Source organism: Bos taurus, chromosome 12 (assembly GCF_002263795.3).
Source record: "Bos taurus isolate L1 Dominette 01449 registration number 42190680 breed Hereford chromosome 12, ARS-UCD2.0, whole genome shotgun sequence".
Classification (NCBI taxonomy): Eukaryota; Metazoa; Chordata; class Mammalia; order Artiodactyla; family Bovidae; genus Bos; species Bos taurus.
The window spans coordinates 26734564-26750889 of NC_037339.1; positions in this window are offsets into that span (position 1 = coordinate 26734564).

Here is a 16326-nt window from a genome sequence, read left to right on the forward strand (position 1 = left end):
TGGTACTTAGAAATTTTGCAAATCCTTATTACTCTTCTCCAACATGCCCAATCCTGAAGTCATTATTTTCCCCATTAACCAAAAAGGAAAAAAATCTTTTTCTTGTTTATTGTTACCACCATCCATTCAGTCGTCAAGACTAGGAGTCTTGTTGGCCTCTCTCCTCCTGTTCACCAGGCACATCCCATCACCACCAGGTTTTGCCCATTCCATCTTCTGTCTTTGGAATTTGTCCCTCTTTCCTAGCTCTGCTAACAAAGACTTCCTGCAGGTCCTTATCATTTTCATATGTCCTGTATTCAATAATTCTTGTCTAGAATTACAAACCTCCACGCTGCCAGTGAGAGGTCTTTGTAAGAGAAAATATATGGGAAAGGATCATGTAAAACCCCAGCTTGAATCCCTTCAGTGCTCCCCGTTGCCACAATCCCTACAACATCAAGTGCAGACACTGTAATTAGGTGCGTTGGTCTTCCACAGTTTGGCCCTGTGTTTCTGCACTGTGTCACTCCTTGTGTCAGCCCCTATAGTATTTCCAATCTCCAGAGAGCCTTTGTGCTTTGGCCTTTCCTGAATTTGCTCTGTGTGGTGAATCTGTATCATCATTTAAGACAGGGTTCATGCTTATCTTACGCTGATGCCTTCGGTGGCCTCGTAGAGTCGTTGCTGGGCACCCTCTCCCTCATGTCCTCTGTGTACCTTGTGCACCTCACCATCAGAGCAATATAAAAGGGATTTTGTTTTCCTTAAAGCCAAACACTGAATCTTGTCTGGACAACAGAAGGAAGAAATGATGTATATTCTTTTGGTAAATTTACCATGAGAGGATAACAGAAGTACCACTGTCATCAGGTGGTTGTGAGATAATGCGTGTGAACCCCTCGCTGCACGTATGGCTCACTGTAAACACTTGATATCTATTAATTATCATTGCTCTTGTTACTGTGATTCATTCAAAAAGACTTCTGATCCAATGGAAATTGTAATAAGAGGGACAAAACAAATTTACAGTGGGCTAACAGATGAGTACAAAAAAGCTGTAGAATAAGAAAAGGGATGCGTCTTTCCTATATGATATCAAATAATGTTGCTGATTTAATATGGAAGGTAATTTTAGGTGTCTGAGATAATAGAATGAGAATAATAACCCTGATTTTGGTAATAATAACAATATAAATAATAAGACTAATAGTCATTCATTGCTTACTCTGTACCACATCATACCAGACTAAGTATTTCTTATGAATTGTCTCATTTCATTTCCACAGAAGCCTCTCAAAGCAAGCATTTTTGTCCTTTTTGACAAATGAGAACCCCTGAAATTTAGAAAGTTAATTGTGTTGTTTGAGCTTCCACAACTGGACACAGCAGAAGAAGGGTTTGAAGGAGGTGAAATTCATTGTAATTACACCAAGCCCTCAGTGCTCCAGTACTTGACCTCTGAATTAAGCCTCTTTTGTAACTTTGCCCTCAGTCTTTATGTACAAAGGTCCTTCCCCTTGGAGACTGATAAAAGACACCTCAACTTGCAGCATCTTTTCCTTGAAGAAAATCAGGAATCACCTCCTGGGTGATGATCCATGTGCACTTTGAAATATGTTTTTGAGAATTCTAGGGGACATATGAAGAATTTGAATTCTAAGTTCAGCCACTGAGAGCTTTAGCATTCCTTGTGATTTGTGGTTTGTATTACCAATAAAGTAGTTAGACAATGGATACTATAGGATTGAGAAACACTGCCCTAATTTATTATTTTTTTTTTTGTCATTGAACACAGTCATAAAAGCCACCTGTTACAAATCAAAGCTACCCATCTTTGACCCACTGGAGTCATCTTCTTTTTGATGTATTGAATTTGAGGTATCTAGATACCAATATTCAGGACCAATAGGCAGTTAGAATTATGAGTCTAGACCTTAGATATTAGGATATCATCAATATATAGAAGTCATAAAAATGGCTAAGAGACTCAGGTAAAGCATATAGAATGAAAAGACAGTGGAAGCCAGGATATATAAAACTCAGGTGAAAGTGAGCTGATGGTCCTAAGACTTTATATTTGGTGAAGAACACTTACTCTTCAGAGATTCTCTTAACTTTGGTATACACAAATCATTTTACTTTTGTGTACCCTTGTCACTCTTACTGCAATCCCTAATTCCATGGCCAAGTCTAAATATGTATTTACAGTTACTTCTAAATTCAGCTACTGAAAGTCAAGTGGGAGCTGATCAGAGCAGAGTCTGAGATCAAATTCATTTGTGTATGTGTGTGTGTGTGTGTGTGAGAATTTCCTCTGACCCGGTGATTGATAATGATTACTTAGTGATAGAATGATGATGATGATGATTATGGAATAACATGCCATTTTAGCTAAACTAAGCCTTTCTCTCTTCCTACAGAGATAAGGTTCTGCATCTCCTTTTGCTGTCACCCTTACTGATATCTCATGCATCTTAGACTATCATCACTTTGACATTCTGTCACTGCTGTGTGCCATTAGCATCCTATTCCATAGCACTCGAGGAGAATCTTGACTGCCCTGTGAATTGACCCAGCAATTTTGGCCAAATGCTTTAGGAATGCTTTTGTACATTATAAACACATCAATGGGAATGTTGATGTGATAATGATGAAATTATCATTCTCTCCCTTTCAGTAGCTTCCAGAAAGCCACTCATATGGGGATGCTTCCCATTCTAAGGTAAAGCTCCTGCCAAGTCCCTGCAATGTTTGGGCCCCTGAGATCTGGGCCAAGAAATGGGTTCAATACCTTTGTCTTGGTTTTTGTTTCTGCTTATTCAACAAGAGACATAAGAATAGTATTACTAAAACCCTCTAAGATCTTTTGCTGTTCAGTTGCTCAGTAATGTCCAACTCTCTGTGACCCCATGGACTGTAGCACTCCAAGCTTCCCTGTCCTTCACCATCTCTTTGCTCAAATTCATGTCTACAGTCAGTGATGCCATCCAACCATCTCATCATCTGTTGTCCTTCTCTTCCTGCCCACAATCTTTCCCAGCATCAGGGTCTTTTCTAATGAGCCGACTCTTCCCATCAGGAGACCAAAGTATTGGAGCATCAGCTTCAGCATCAGTTCTTCAAATGAATATTCAGGACTGATTTCCCTTAGGATTGACTGATTTGATCTCCTTGCTGTCCAAAGGACTCTCAAGAGTCCTTTCCAACACCACAATTCAAAAGCATCAATTCTTTGGCGCTCAGCTTCCTTCATGGTCCAACTCTCACATCCATACATGACCACTGGAAAAACTGTAGCTTTGACTAGACAGACCTTTGTTGGTAAAGTAATGTCTCTGCTTTTTAATATGCTGTCTAGCTTGGTCATAGCTTTTCTTCCAAGGAGCAAGTGTCTTTTAATTTCATGGCTGCTATTATCATCTGCAATGATTTTGGAGCCCAAGAAAATAAAACTCTTTCCCCATCTATTTGCCATGAAGTGATGGGACCAGATGCCATGATCTTAGTTTTTGGAATGTTGAATTTTAAGCTAACTTTTTCACTCTCCCCTTTCACCTTTATCAAGAGACTCTCTATTTCTTCTTCCCTTTCTGGCATAAGGGTGGTGTCATCTGCATACCCGAGGTTATTGATATTTCTCCTGGCAATCTTGATTCCAGGTTTTTCTTCATCCAGCTCATCATTTCGCATGATGTACTCTGCATAAAGTTAAATAAGCAGGGTGACAATATACAGCCTTGACATACTCCTTTCCCAATTTGGAACTAGTCCATTTTTCCGTGGTGCTAACTGTTGCTTCTTGGCCTGAATGCAGGTTTCTCAGGAGGCAGGTCAGGTGGACTGGTATTCCCGTCTCTTTAAGAATTTTTCACATTTTGTTGTGATCCAAACAGTCAAAGGCTTTAGCATAGTCAATGAAGCAGAAGTAGATGTTTTTCTGAAACTCTCTTGCTTTTTCTATGATCCAGTGGAGAAATCAAACTGTTGGCAGTTTGATCTCTGGTTCCTCTGCCTTTCTAAATCCAGCTTGAACATATGGAAGTTCTCAGTTCACGTACTGTTGAAGCCATCTTGGAGAATTTTGAGCATTACTTTGCTAGTGTGTGAAATGAGTACAATTGTGCTATAGTTTGAACATTCGTTGTCATTGTCTTTCTTTGGGATTGGAATGAAAAATTTCCAGAATAGTATTACTAGACCCCTCCAAGATCTTTACACTTAGTGAATTTACAGACATTATTGACATTAGAAAATTCCTTTTCTCTCAGATGAAAGTTCCCACTTGCTAAAGATTGCATGTGTTGATCATTCACATGAACTTAAAAGGTTGTAATGGGGGAATAAAAGAAAGTAGAATCAAAACTCTTGCCTATATCTCCCACTCCAAGGAACTACCATTGAGATGATGCTACCAGTTCCTAAAAACTGACTCCTTGACTTCTCTCTGATGACAGAAGTACCACTCAAGGATGGTCATCAACCTTTGAGTTTGGTAGTGTCTATGGGTTGGAATATGTGTTGGGAGTTTCAGGAAAGAGGAGGTCAGATCCAGAAGAAGCACTCCTTTTTACTAGAGGCTGATACCTATTGCAAACCATGCAGGTGCTGTCACTGGAGTTTTAATCTAAAGTTTCAGAATTTTATTAAGAACCCTGCTTATTTAACTTATGTGCAGAGTACATCATGAGAAACGCTGGGCTGGAAGAAGCACAAGCTGGAATCAAGATTGCCAGGAGAAATATCAATCCCCTCAGATATGCAGATGACACCACCCTTATGGCAGAAAGTGAAGAGGAACTAAAAAGCCTCTTGATGAAAGTGAAAGTGGAGAGTGAAAAAGTTGGCTTAAAGCTCAACATTCAGAAAACTAAGATCATGGTATCTGGTCCCATCACTTCATGGCAAATAGATGGGGAAACAGGGAAACAATGTCAGAGTTTATTTTTCTGGGCTCCAAAATCACTGCAGATGGTGATTGTAGCCATGAAATTAAAAGACGCTTACTCTTTGGAAGGAAAGTTATGACCAACCTAGATAGCATATTCAAAAGCAGAGACATTACTTTGCCAACAAAGGTCCATCTAGTCAAGGCTATGGTTTTTCCTGTGGTCATGTATGGATGTGAGAGTTGGACTGTGAAGAAAGCTGAGCGCCGAAGAATTGATGCTTTTGAACTGTGGTGTTGGAGAAGACTCTTGAGAGTCCCTTGGACTGCAAGGAGATCCAACTAGTCCATCCTAAAGGAGATCAGTCCTGGGTGTTCATTGGAAGGTCTGATGCTAAAGCTGAAACTCCAGTACTTTGGCCACTTCATGCGAAGAGTTGACTCATTGGAAAGGACTCTGATGCTGGGAAAGATTGGGGGCAGGAGGAGAAGGGGACAGCAGAGGATGAGATGGCTGGATGGCATCACTGACTCAATGGACATGAGTTTGAGTAAATTCCAGGCATTGGTGATGGACAGAGAGGCCTGGCATGCTGCGATTCATGGGGTCGCAAAGAGTCAGACATGACTGAGTGACTGAACTGAACTGATGCTTTCTTTTTATCACCTGTGATCTTTCCCTGTTGTATACCTGCTTCTGGTTGTTGGGAAAAATACACTAGGGTTGCCCTAATATTAACTATATTCATGGATCCAAGAAGGATCTCTATAAAGATTTAATTCTGTGTTTTCAGCTTTGATACTGTTATCTAGAGCAAGACTCTGAATCTCTCTGGACTATTGTAGTTTTTTCTTCAGTAAAACAAAAGGGTGAAAAGTAAGAGAGCAAAAAGATTCTGACTTTTTTCTTTTGTACATTCATTCATAAAATATTTAATGAAGGAGCATGAGGTATATCAGTAAGATACAGACCAATCCACCAATAAACTTCATTGTAGAGCAGAAGAGAGAGACCTATGAACAATGGACACACACATTATGTGACAAATGCTGTAGTAGGGTTATTACTATACTAGAGGATCACATTTTCCAGAATAAATTAAATTAGGATGACATTTGGGAGGATTTCCCCAAAGAAGATGTCAGTTGGGTAGGGCTTTGGACAGTGATTAGTGTTTGATCCAGTGGGATTGTGGGGAAGCAATTCCAGACAGAAGAAAGAGAATAAGCAAAGTTTCCGCAAGTTTAAGGAATGATGGGCCCTTAGCTTTTACTAAATCGAATGCATGGATGATGGGGGGTGGCATTAGATGGAATGCGAAAGCATACAACACAGAACCATAGGGGCATTGAATGCTACGGTAAAGAATGTAAGAGAATGGGAAATGAAGTACTCTTCTTCCTTATTGTTTTTCTTCTTTTTTTTTTTCCTCTTCCTTATTTTGAAAGCAATATGACAGTCACAATTCATAGAAACCAAGATAATTCTTTAAAGATGATAATTCTTTGTTGGGTTACCTCTTAATGAAAAATAAAGAAGAAGAAATATGTATCATATTATCTTGAGTGCTCCGTGGATTCAGAGTAAGTTGCCTCTTTCAAATGGTTGCCTCATCTGTTAGTGTTTACCATGGTTACTGGTGTTTGGTTTGGCTCTTGAACTGTCCTGGCATTGATTCATCTTCCCAGACAGCTGCTCCTTTGAAGCATCACTGCAAGAGAACTTTGCTACTTATCTAGACAGTGTACACTTATCCATCAAAACATAAATAGCACCCAAGTAACCTGCATGTCTGGAGGCCAGAGGCTGCTTTCCCATTGAAGATCTGCCAAGCTTAGAATGGCCAAATTCTTACTGAGCTCTCTGAAACTGCAGAGAGGGACCCCAACATGAAAACTTCTGCTTCTGCTCTCAGTCTTTTATATACACCCTTTACTACTCTAGTTAAGAAATCTCTACAGGGCTTCCCATGACCACAAAGGTACTACGCTGAGGTACTGTACTTGCTCTCAGGCAACCGAATAGGATTTTCCATTGCTTGTCTTCTTCCCTACTAGCATTAGAATTTTTTTGCTTTTTTACCACCCTTCACCACGAAATGTTCAGGCTTGAAGTTTCTCATTATTCTAATTATTGAGTTCCTTTTCTCATGGGGTCTGAGAGGGGGTCTATGAGGATAGTCAGTGGGGGTCTTCTATTCATAGCCTCTGGATCAGAGCCAGGAGGGAGATTGATCCTAGGAATTTATGCAAAATCTTCAATAGGGCTTGTGATGCATCAATCACATTTCTCAGGATGCCTCAAAGGTGGTGAGTGTGACTCTTTCTGTGGTTCATGGTCTCTCTCCCTTTCCAAAGAGTGCCTGGCTAGCAATCAGAGAGATTTGGCAAAGCCCGAGAGGCTGAGTGCCACCAAAACCAAAGAGTTTCTGGTTCAAATTTGTTTTCCTGTTAGGTGTTGCTGGGAGACCCATTCCCTTCAAACCACTGCCAACTATGTGGACTCCAGCAATTTGGTAGAGCAAAGAAATTTGTTGGCAAGCACAGAACAACAAATTGTTGGCTAATAGCAAAAACTGGAGATGACTCTATTAATGGATCCAGCAAAGCCTTTTGTCAACTAGTGAGAAGTCTAATCTAAATCTGAGAAGCTGGACCTGTAACAGGGACAGAGAGCACAGGCAAATTGCAGAAGACAGAGGATATTTTTCCACCATTAGGAGCTGTTTGTTATTTGGAAAGGACTCCCAGGCTTAGTACTCATTATGGAAAACAATGATGTGATTGGATGCTTACAGCCCAAGTGCTTTGAGAAATGGTAAGGGAAGAAAAACACGTAGACCGTATGCTAGCATCTGCCCTTTGAATTCACAGACTTTTCTCACCAGTTTCTTTGACAAAGAAGAAAGGATGTCATGATAATGAAAATGTGTCATTCTGTGAAATGAGATGGAGTAGGAGTTAGATGTTGATAATGTCAGTTCTCAGAACATATCCCTGTCACTGCCTAACCAGCTCTACACATTTTTTGTGTATCTTTTGATGTATAATGTCACTGTGTTCAAAATGTTATATGTGTGGATATGTATCTATATGCATACATTTAGATTAGGCGTATCTGAATTTTGTTGGATCCTTACAGGAAAAAATTGTTGATTACCATTTGTTATGGAAATTCCTCACCTTTTATTAATTTATTAAACTATATCAGTAAATATTTATTGGTCATTTAGTATGTGTTCAGCTCTATATTAGGTGGTGAGGCTATAGCAGTGAACAAAATTAAGTAAAAATTCCTATAATCACAGAGGTTATATTCCCGTGCAAGGAGAGGAATATAAGCAAACATGTAAGTAAAATACATAGTGTGTTGATAAATAATAAGTATTAAGTAGGAAAATAACGGAGAAGGCAATGGCACCCCACTCCAGTACTCTTGCCTGGAAAATCCCATGGATGGAGGAGCCTGGTAGGCTGCAATCCATGGGGTCTCGAAGAGTCGGACACGACTGAGTGACTTCACTTTCACTTTTCACTTTCCTGCATTGGAGAAGGAAATGGCAACCCACTCCAGTGTTCTTGCCTGGAGAATCCCAGGGACGGCGGAGCCTGGTGGGCTGCTGTCTATGGGGTCACACAGAGTCGGACACGACTGAAGCGACTTAGCTTAGGTAAATAAAGCAGAAAGAAGGGGTGGGGTATTGCAATTTTAATTAAGGTGGCAAGAGAAGACGTCACTAATTAGGAGTCATTTGTACAAAGATTTGAGGGAAGTGAAAGAACAATTCATGTAAAGGACGAGTGTTCCAGACAGAGAGGTGCAAGTTCCAAGGTCTGGACTGAGCCTGGAGCACTCCTGACACATCTGAACAACAGCAAGGAGACCAGTATAGCTGGGGTGACATGAACAAGAGAGGGAGAGCAGTAAACATCAAGGCGAGATCAGAGGATTTCCCCAGGATGAGTGAGCCATGGTGGGACATTGTGTAGGGCTTGGTAACCATCCGCAAGGACTTTGGCTTTTATGTAAGGGAGTGAGAGGTGATGGAGGACATGACTTAAGTCATGTTTTAAAGGAATCATTCAGGCTGTAGCAAGTCAAGCACAGAATGAGAGAGAACAATTACAAAATTATTGAAAGAAGCTAAATGAGCGATAAGGGAGGCATAGGTCATGGTGGAAGCAGAGGAGGTGTAGAGATGGAGTTGGATTCTGAAGATATTTTTAATTTAGATCAAGGAGTTGTTGGAGTAGGCAGGCACCAGGGACAGACTTTGGGGAAAGTTGAGGGTAAGTCTCAGAGAGGGATGTTAGCAGTCAACTCTCAAAAGTGGAAGTGAAGTCACTCATTCGTGTCTGACTCTTTGCAACCCCATGGACTATAGCCTACCCGGTTCCTCCATCCATGGGATTTTTCCAGGCAAGAATACTGGAGTGGGTTGCCATTTTCTTCTCCAGGAGATCTTTCCAACCCAGGGATTGAACCTGAGTCTCCTGCACTGTAGGCAGGCACTTTACCATCTGAGCCACCAAGGAAGTCCTGAGAGCTGGGGAAATCAGTGACTTTGATCTGCTGGACATCTGGATACCCATTACGTCTATTTCTATACCTTCCAGGGAGGTAACCAGAGTTAAAATTGTTATTCCCATTTTACAGGTAAGAAAACCGAGATTTAAAGAGATTAAATAGCTTAGTCAAATTCTCAAAGTTGCAAAATGATGCATCTAAGTATTAAACGGGTCTTCTGATGTCATGTCCTGCCAACACTCTTTCCTCCATCACATAACCCACCACCTCCTTGTCACAGGTATCTACTTCCTAAATAGAAGACCAGATTCCCCCTGCAGAGTTGAAATGCCTGCTCTTAGAGTGAGCTGCTGTGATTAAACTGCGTGTCCTTGTGTGTGTCAGCCTGAAGATCTCTGTCCATGAGCGGAGGCATGGGCTGGAACACACCTGTGTGTGCGTGTCATGGAGTGGGCACCTTGCCTCCTCCTCAGTCCTTCCCCCCTCCCTCTTCTCTCCCTTCCTCTCTTTCTTTCTCTCTCTCTGTCTTCCTTCCTTCCTGCCTTCCCTTTTTTCCCTTATTTCCTTCCTTCCTTCCCTTGCTGCTGCTGCTGCTGCTGCTAAGTCGCTTCAGTCGTGTCTGACTCTGTGCGACCCCATAGACAGCAGCCCACTAGGCTCCTCTGTCCCTGGGATTCTCCAGGCAAGAACACTGGGGTGGGTTGCCATTTCCTTCTCCAACGACCCAGAGGGATGGTGTGGGGAGGGAGGAGGGAGGGGGGTTCAGGATGGGGAACACATGTATACCCGTGGTGGATTCATTTTGATGTTTGGCAGAACTAATACAATTATGTAAAGTTTGAGAATAGAATAAAATTAATTTAAAAAAAAAAAAAAAAGTGAAAGGGAAGTCGCTCAGTCGTGCCCGACTCTTAGCAACCCCATGGACTGCAGCCTACCAGGCCAGCTTGTAATAATGAGAACTATGTTTTGTCCCCAGCAAACTACTAACCGCTGTCTATGCATTTCCCCATTTATTTGTTATTGAAAGTATGAACAAAAAAGCTGCTGTAAGAACCTGAATATGGATCCTTGGAAGGGGAGTGACTTGAAGTAGGGGAGGGTCTCTCTTTGAACCTATTCCTGCAGGGATGCCTGTGAAGCATTTTGCATGAAAGATACAAGGTTTTAGGTCAGAGAAATCCAACTGGAGACAGATTTGAGAGATTCTGAACATGTTCTTCTAAATGTTTGCTTCCTAAACCTCTGACTGGTAATCCATGAGCTAGTTTCCTACTTCATTTTATCTTTCCTGTTGTTTCAAACTGTGAGTAAATGTAACGAACAAGAATTGCATTTAGGACAATCACAACTTTGCCTCTCACTCCTCCTTTAAGCTTTTTCAATGGAGGTTTCCTTCTTCAGATGCTGGATGGAGATGCTGGCAGATTCCAGCATCTGGGATTTTAAAGCATCATCCCAGTATCTGGGATGATAAAGCATTCTGTTTATTTTTGGAAAAAGCACATTCTTATGGTGATTTGGGGTTTCAGGCATAATCTCAATTTCAAACACTTAATGTCCAGTCAAAGGTATTACTCAAGAAGTCTCCCTTGGTTTAACATCAAGGAAAGCATCAGGCTTTTCCTGACACATACATGGGCCAATGGCTTTACACTCTGGGCCTTGCAGATATTAATAGCTGTCTTTTGTCCTGTTTAGGGCCATACACTCTGTAGGTTCTGGTGTGGGCCCTCTCACCTGAAATCGTCGTAAGAAAGCATGAGTCTCTATTCTTGGTGGTCACCTGTGGTTCCTTTCTCAGCTCGAGGCATCATTAGGATCCCTACCCCATCTCCCAACAACCTCTTTCTGCAGGTGGCTCCTTGCACCTTCTGGTAACTCTGTCAGTTGGGACAGGACCCAGGTACTCACACCAACACCCTGTGTCCTTCAAGGCCCACGTCTGACCTGGCATAGAAATGTGGCCATGGTACCCAGTGGCAGGGTGGTGTGTTGCCCCGCTTCCCAAACCCTTGTTGGATTTCCTGTGCAGGAATCAGACCACACCTATAGTTGTCTTCAGCTTCCTCCAGTGAGAACAGGTGGCTGGTTCCTGCACTGTGAAGTTTCAGGGGAGACAGGCCAAGTGCTCCAGGATGATAAAGAGCTGTGTGCCCCTGAGAAATACTCTTCCTCTTCCTGCATTGAGGAGGAGAATGAGGCTTTGGTAAAAGAATGATGAGAAATCACCCTTTTTCCAGCATACTTCTCTGTTCCTCACATACATGAGTAAAAATATCCTAAGCGAGAAATAAAGGCAATAGGAGGTGGTTACTTAGGCAGCAAATTTGAGGGAGGTCAGGGAGCTTCTGGAGGAAGGGTGGCTATGATGACCCCCACAGGAAGGAGCCTTGGAGAAGCTGGAGGAGGGAGCAGAAAGTGGGTGCTGTCACTTCCTCCCATTACTCATTGATTCCTTTGCCTCACATAACTTGGGGTGGGGATTCAGTGCTTCTGGCTTCCTGCCCTACTATGTGCTGTGACATCCCTTAAGATGTGGGATGCTCATGTCCCAAAGTGGCATCCAATAATGAGGAGACAGGTGTGGGGCTGGAGATGGGCTGAGATGCTCACTCTCAGAAAGTCCTCCTCATGCCTGTAAATTATGCTTCTCCATAACTGTTAATTAAAGGGAAGTAGGTAATTTTGTGAGTGGAAAAACCACTCTCAAATGCAAAAAAAAAAAAAAAAAAATCGCTTATAAGATTCCAAGAATTTAAGCTTGCGAGTCAGAAATTTCACACCCAAAATGAAATTGGCGAGAAGCCCAGAACTCGCCATTTTCACTTTAGGTACTAAAATTCTCACGTGGATATACTTAAAGAGTAACCAGGGTATTAAAATGTCCTTTGGGCTTAAGATTTATATACATATGATTCACTGGCATGGTTATTTACTTAGCAAATAAATTCAGAGTTGGTTTTGTTATTTTGGAAATGTCTAAGAATCACACATTTATTTATTTCTAAGACAGTTTATGATCAGAAAGCATTGAGATTCTTACAAAGAAGATGTATATAATTAATGATCTCTTGGCACGCTTTCACATCTTGCATATTCTTTGTGAGAATCAAATATTACAGTGTTTTCCTCTAACTGGATGTGCTAGGATCTTAAGTGGTTAAGTCAGTTGAATAAGAGAATCTTAGAAGCTTAATCCTCTCCATTACCATTGGATATGGTAATTAAACATTTGTTACACACCTATAGAGGGTTGTGAACTACATCGTATAAACTGGCAGGGTCTGTTCTCCATATCCAGGAAATACGTACATATATACACACCCTTGGGCTTTCCAGGTAGTTCTAGTAGTAAAGAACCCACCTGCCAATGCTGGTTTGATCCCTGTTTTGGGAAGATCCCTTGGAGGAGGGCATGGCAACCCAGTCCACTATTCTTGCCTGGAGAATCCCATGGACAGAGGATTCTGGTGGGCTACAGTCCACAGGGTTGCAAAGAGTTAGACACAACTGAAGCGACTTAGTGAGTATGCATGCATAGGCACCCATACATGCATGCTCCACAGAGGCAATAAGCCTTTTAACAAATATAGTTGAGTCTCATCATTTGTGGACCCTGTATTTGTGAATTCCCCTACTCACTAAGATTGATTTGTAACCCCCAAATCAATATTTGCAGTATTTTGTAGTCATCTCTGGACATGAACAGAGCAGTGTAAACTTTGAGTTGTTGGGAGAGCATGTTCCCAGCTAAGGCCTAGCACAATGACATTGTCTCTGCTCACTGTGGACACATGTCCTTTTCACAGTCTAATCTGTGTCCTGTTTTTGCACTTATATAATTTTTATTGGTGATTTCAGTGTTTACAAGGCCCCTGGATGTAGTACTGAAGAGCTGTCTAAGTGTCCTAAGTCTGTGAAAGCTGGGATGTGCCTTATGGAGAAAAGGGTATGTGATCGATAAGCGGCTTCAGACATGAGTTATAGTGTTGTGAGGTCAACATTAATGAATCAATAATAGATATTAAATGAGATGCCTTAAACACACTTAAAACAAGGTTTTGTGTTGATTGGTTGATGCAAATGTGTGACTAGAGGCTCCTAGGAACCTAAATGTATCTGCCTTAGGAACAGTGCTTTAGCATCATGAATGCTGTGTTTATGTCAACTTTATAGATCAAAACTAATACAAATAACAAGAATCAACTGCATCTGGTCTCAAATGATATATTCCCTTAGGTATGCCGTGTCCTTTGCCTACTGGATTTCATTCATGTACTTAAGTAAGTCCTGTTTTCACTCAACACAATTTTACTAAGGGCTTCCTATATGCCAGGCCCTGTGGACAGTTTTAATTCCAATCCAAAAGAAAGACAATGCCAAAGAATGCTCAAACTACTGCACAATTGCACTCATCTCACACGCCAGCAAAATAATGCTCAAAATTCTCCAAGTCAGACTTCAGCAATTTGTGAACCGTGAACTTCCAGATGTTCAAGATGGTTTTAGAAAAGGCAAAGGAACCAGAAATCAAATTGCCAACATCTGGTAGATCACTGAAAAAGCAAGAGAGTTCCAGAAAAACATATATTTCTGCTTTCTTGACTATGCCAAAGCCTTTGACTGTGTGAATCACAATAAACTGTGGAAAATTCTGAAAGAGATGGGGAATACCAGACCACCTGACCTGCCTCTTGAGAAACCTATATGCAGGTCAGGAAGCAACAGTTAGAACTGGACATGGAACAGCAGACTGGTTCCAAATAGGAAAAGGAGTACGTCAAGGCTATATATTGTCATCCTGCTTATTTAACTTCTATGCGGAGTACATCATAAGAAACGCTGGGCTGGATGAAGCATAAGTTGGACTCAAGACTTGCTGGGAGAAATATCAATAACCTCAGATATGCAGATGATACCACCCTTATGGCAGAAAGTGAAGAAGACCTAAAGAGCCTCTTGATGAAAGTGAAAGAGGAGAGTGAAAAAGTTGGCTTCAAGCTCAACATTCAGAAAACTAAGATCATGGCAACTGGTCACATCACTTCATGGCAAATAGATAGGGAAACAGTGGAAACAGTGTCAGACTTTGTTTTTTGGGGCTCCAAAATCACTGCAGATGGTGACTGCAGCCATGAAATTAAAAGACATTTACTCCTTGGAAGGAAAGTTATGACCAACCTAGACAGCATATTAAAAAGCTGAGACATTTGGATGCTTGGGGCTCGTGCACTGGGACGACCCAGAGGGGTGGTATGGGGAGGGAGGAGGGAGGAGGGTTCAGGATGGGGAATACGTGTATACCTGTGGCGGATTCATTTTGATATTTGGCAAAACTAATACAATTTTGTAAAGTTTAGAAATAAATAAATAAAGTAGAGAATATTTCCATCACCTCAGAAAGTCCCCTCATGATCTGTTTTCTGTCACTATAAATGAGTTTTTCCTGTTTCCAAGTTTCACATAAATGGAAGCATGTAGTATATACTTCTGTATCCAGTTCATGTGGCTCAGCATAATATTCCTGAGATTTATCTATGTCTTTGTGCGTGTCGGTATTTTGTTCCTTTGAAGGCTGAGTTGTATTCCATTGTACAAATATGTACAATTAGTTGGTCCATTCACCTGTTGTTGGAGATTTGAGCTGGTACCATTTTTCTGCTATTGTAAATAAAGCTCACATGAAAAAAAAAAAAAAAAAAAAAGCTGAGACATTACTTTGCCAACAAGGGTCTGTCTAGTCAAGGCTATGGTTTTTCCAGTGGTCATGTATGGATGTGAGAGTTGGACTATAAAGAAAGCTGAACACCAAAGAATTGATGCTTTTGAACTGTGGTGCTGGAAAAGACTCTTGTGAGTCCATTGGACAGCAAGGAGATCCAGCCAGTCCATCCTAAAGGAGATCAGCCCTGGGTGTTCATTGGAAAGACTGATGCTGAAGCTGAAATTCCAATACTTTGGCCACCTGATGCAAAGAGCTGACTCACATGAAAAGACCCTGATGCTGGGAGGGATTAGGGGCAGAAGGAGAAGGGAACGACAGAGGATGAGATGGTTGGATGGCATCATCGACTCAATGGACATGAGTTTGGGTACACTGTGGGAGTTGGTGATGGATAGGGAGGTGTGATGTGCTGCAGTCCATGGGGTCGCAAAGAGTTGGAAACAACTGAGCCACTGAACTAAACTGTGGATATTGATGATAAAACTGGGGATTGAAAACAGCCACGATCCCTGGCTCACGTGGAAAGACAGGGTGTAAATGCACAGATCAGTATAGAATTACAAAGTGTGATAATGCTGTAAAGGCAGAGTGGAGAGCCTGGGGGGAATGGAGTGAGTATCAGAGAGACCTGTCATCACCTTGCAGGATTAAGGCGTGAAATTCAAGCTGAGGCCCAAGGCAGGCAGAACAGAGTCTGTGTATGGAAGTGGATGAGATTCCCAGGCAGCGGAGGCAGCACAGACTCCATGGCTGGAGGGTCTGTGGCACCCCCGGGGAGCTGAAGGCACCTAAGTGGCTGGAGCATGGGGAATGAGGAGGGCCTGGAGCGGGCTGTGGCGTGGAGGTGGGCAGGGCACAGGCATAAGCAGGCTTACAAGATTGTCGAAGGCTCTGGTTTTTAGCTAAACATCCTACATCAGTCATTAAAAAGATTTTAAGCAAAGACATGATCAGATTTGTATTTTAAGTGATCCCTCTTGCTGCAGAGGAGAGAAATAGATTGAGGAAAATGAGGAGCCTGGGAAGTCAGCTCTTGTATAAGTTCCTGCACAAGATGGTGGTGACATGGGGTGAACTGGTGTGGGGAAGACAGAGTGGGAGTGTTGTTAACTGTCAAAGAGGTAATATGGCTGTTATTTTCAACAGACTGATCAATATTGAATCGCAGCAGGTGCAAGAGACTAACGATGACACGTCAGATGC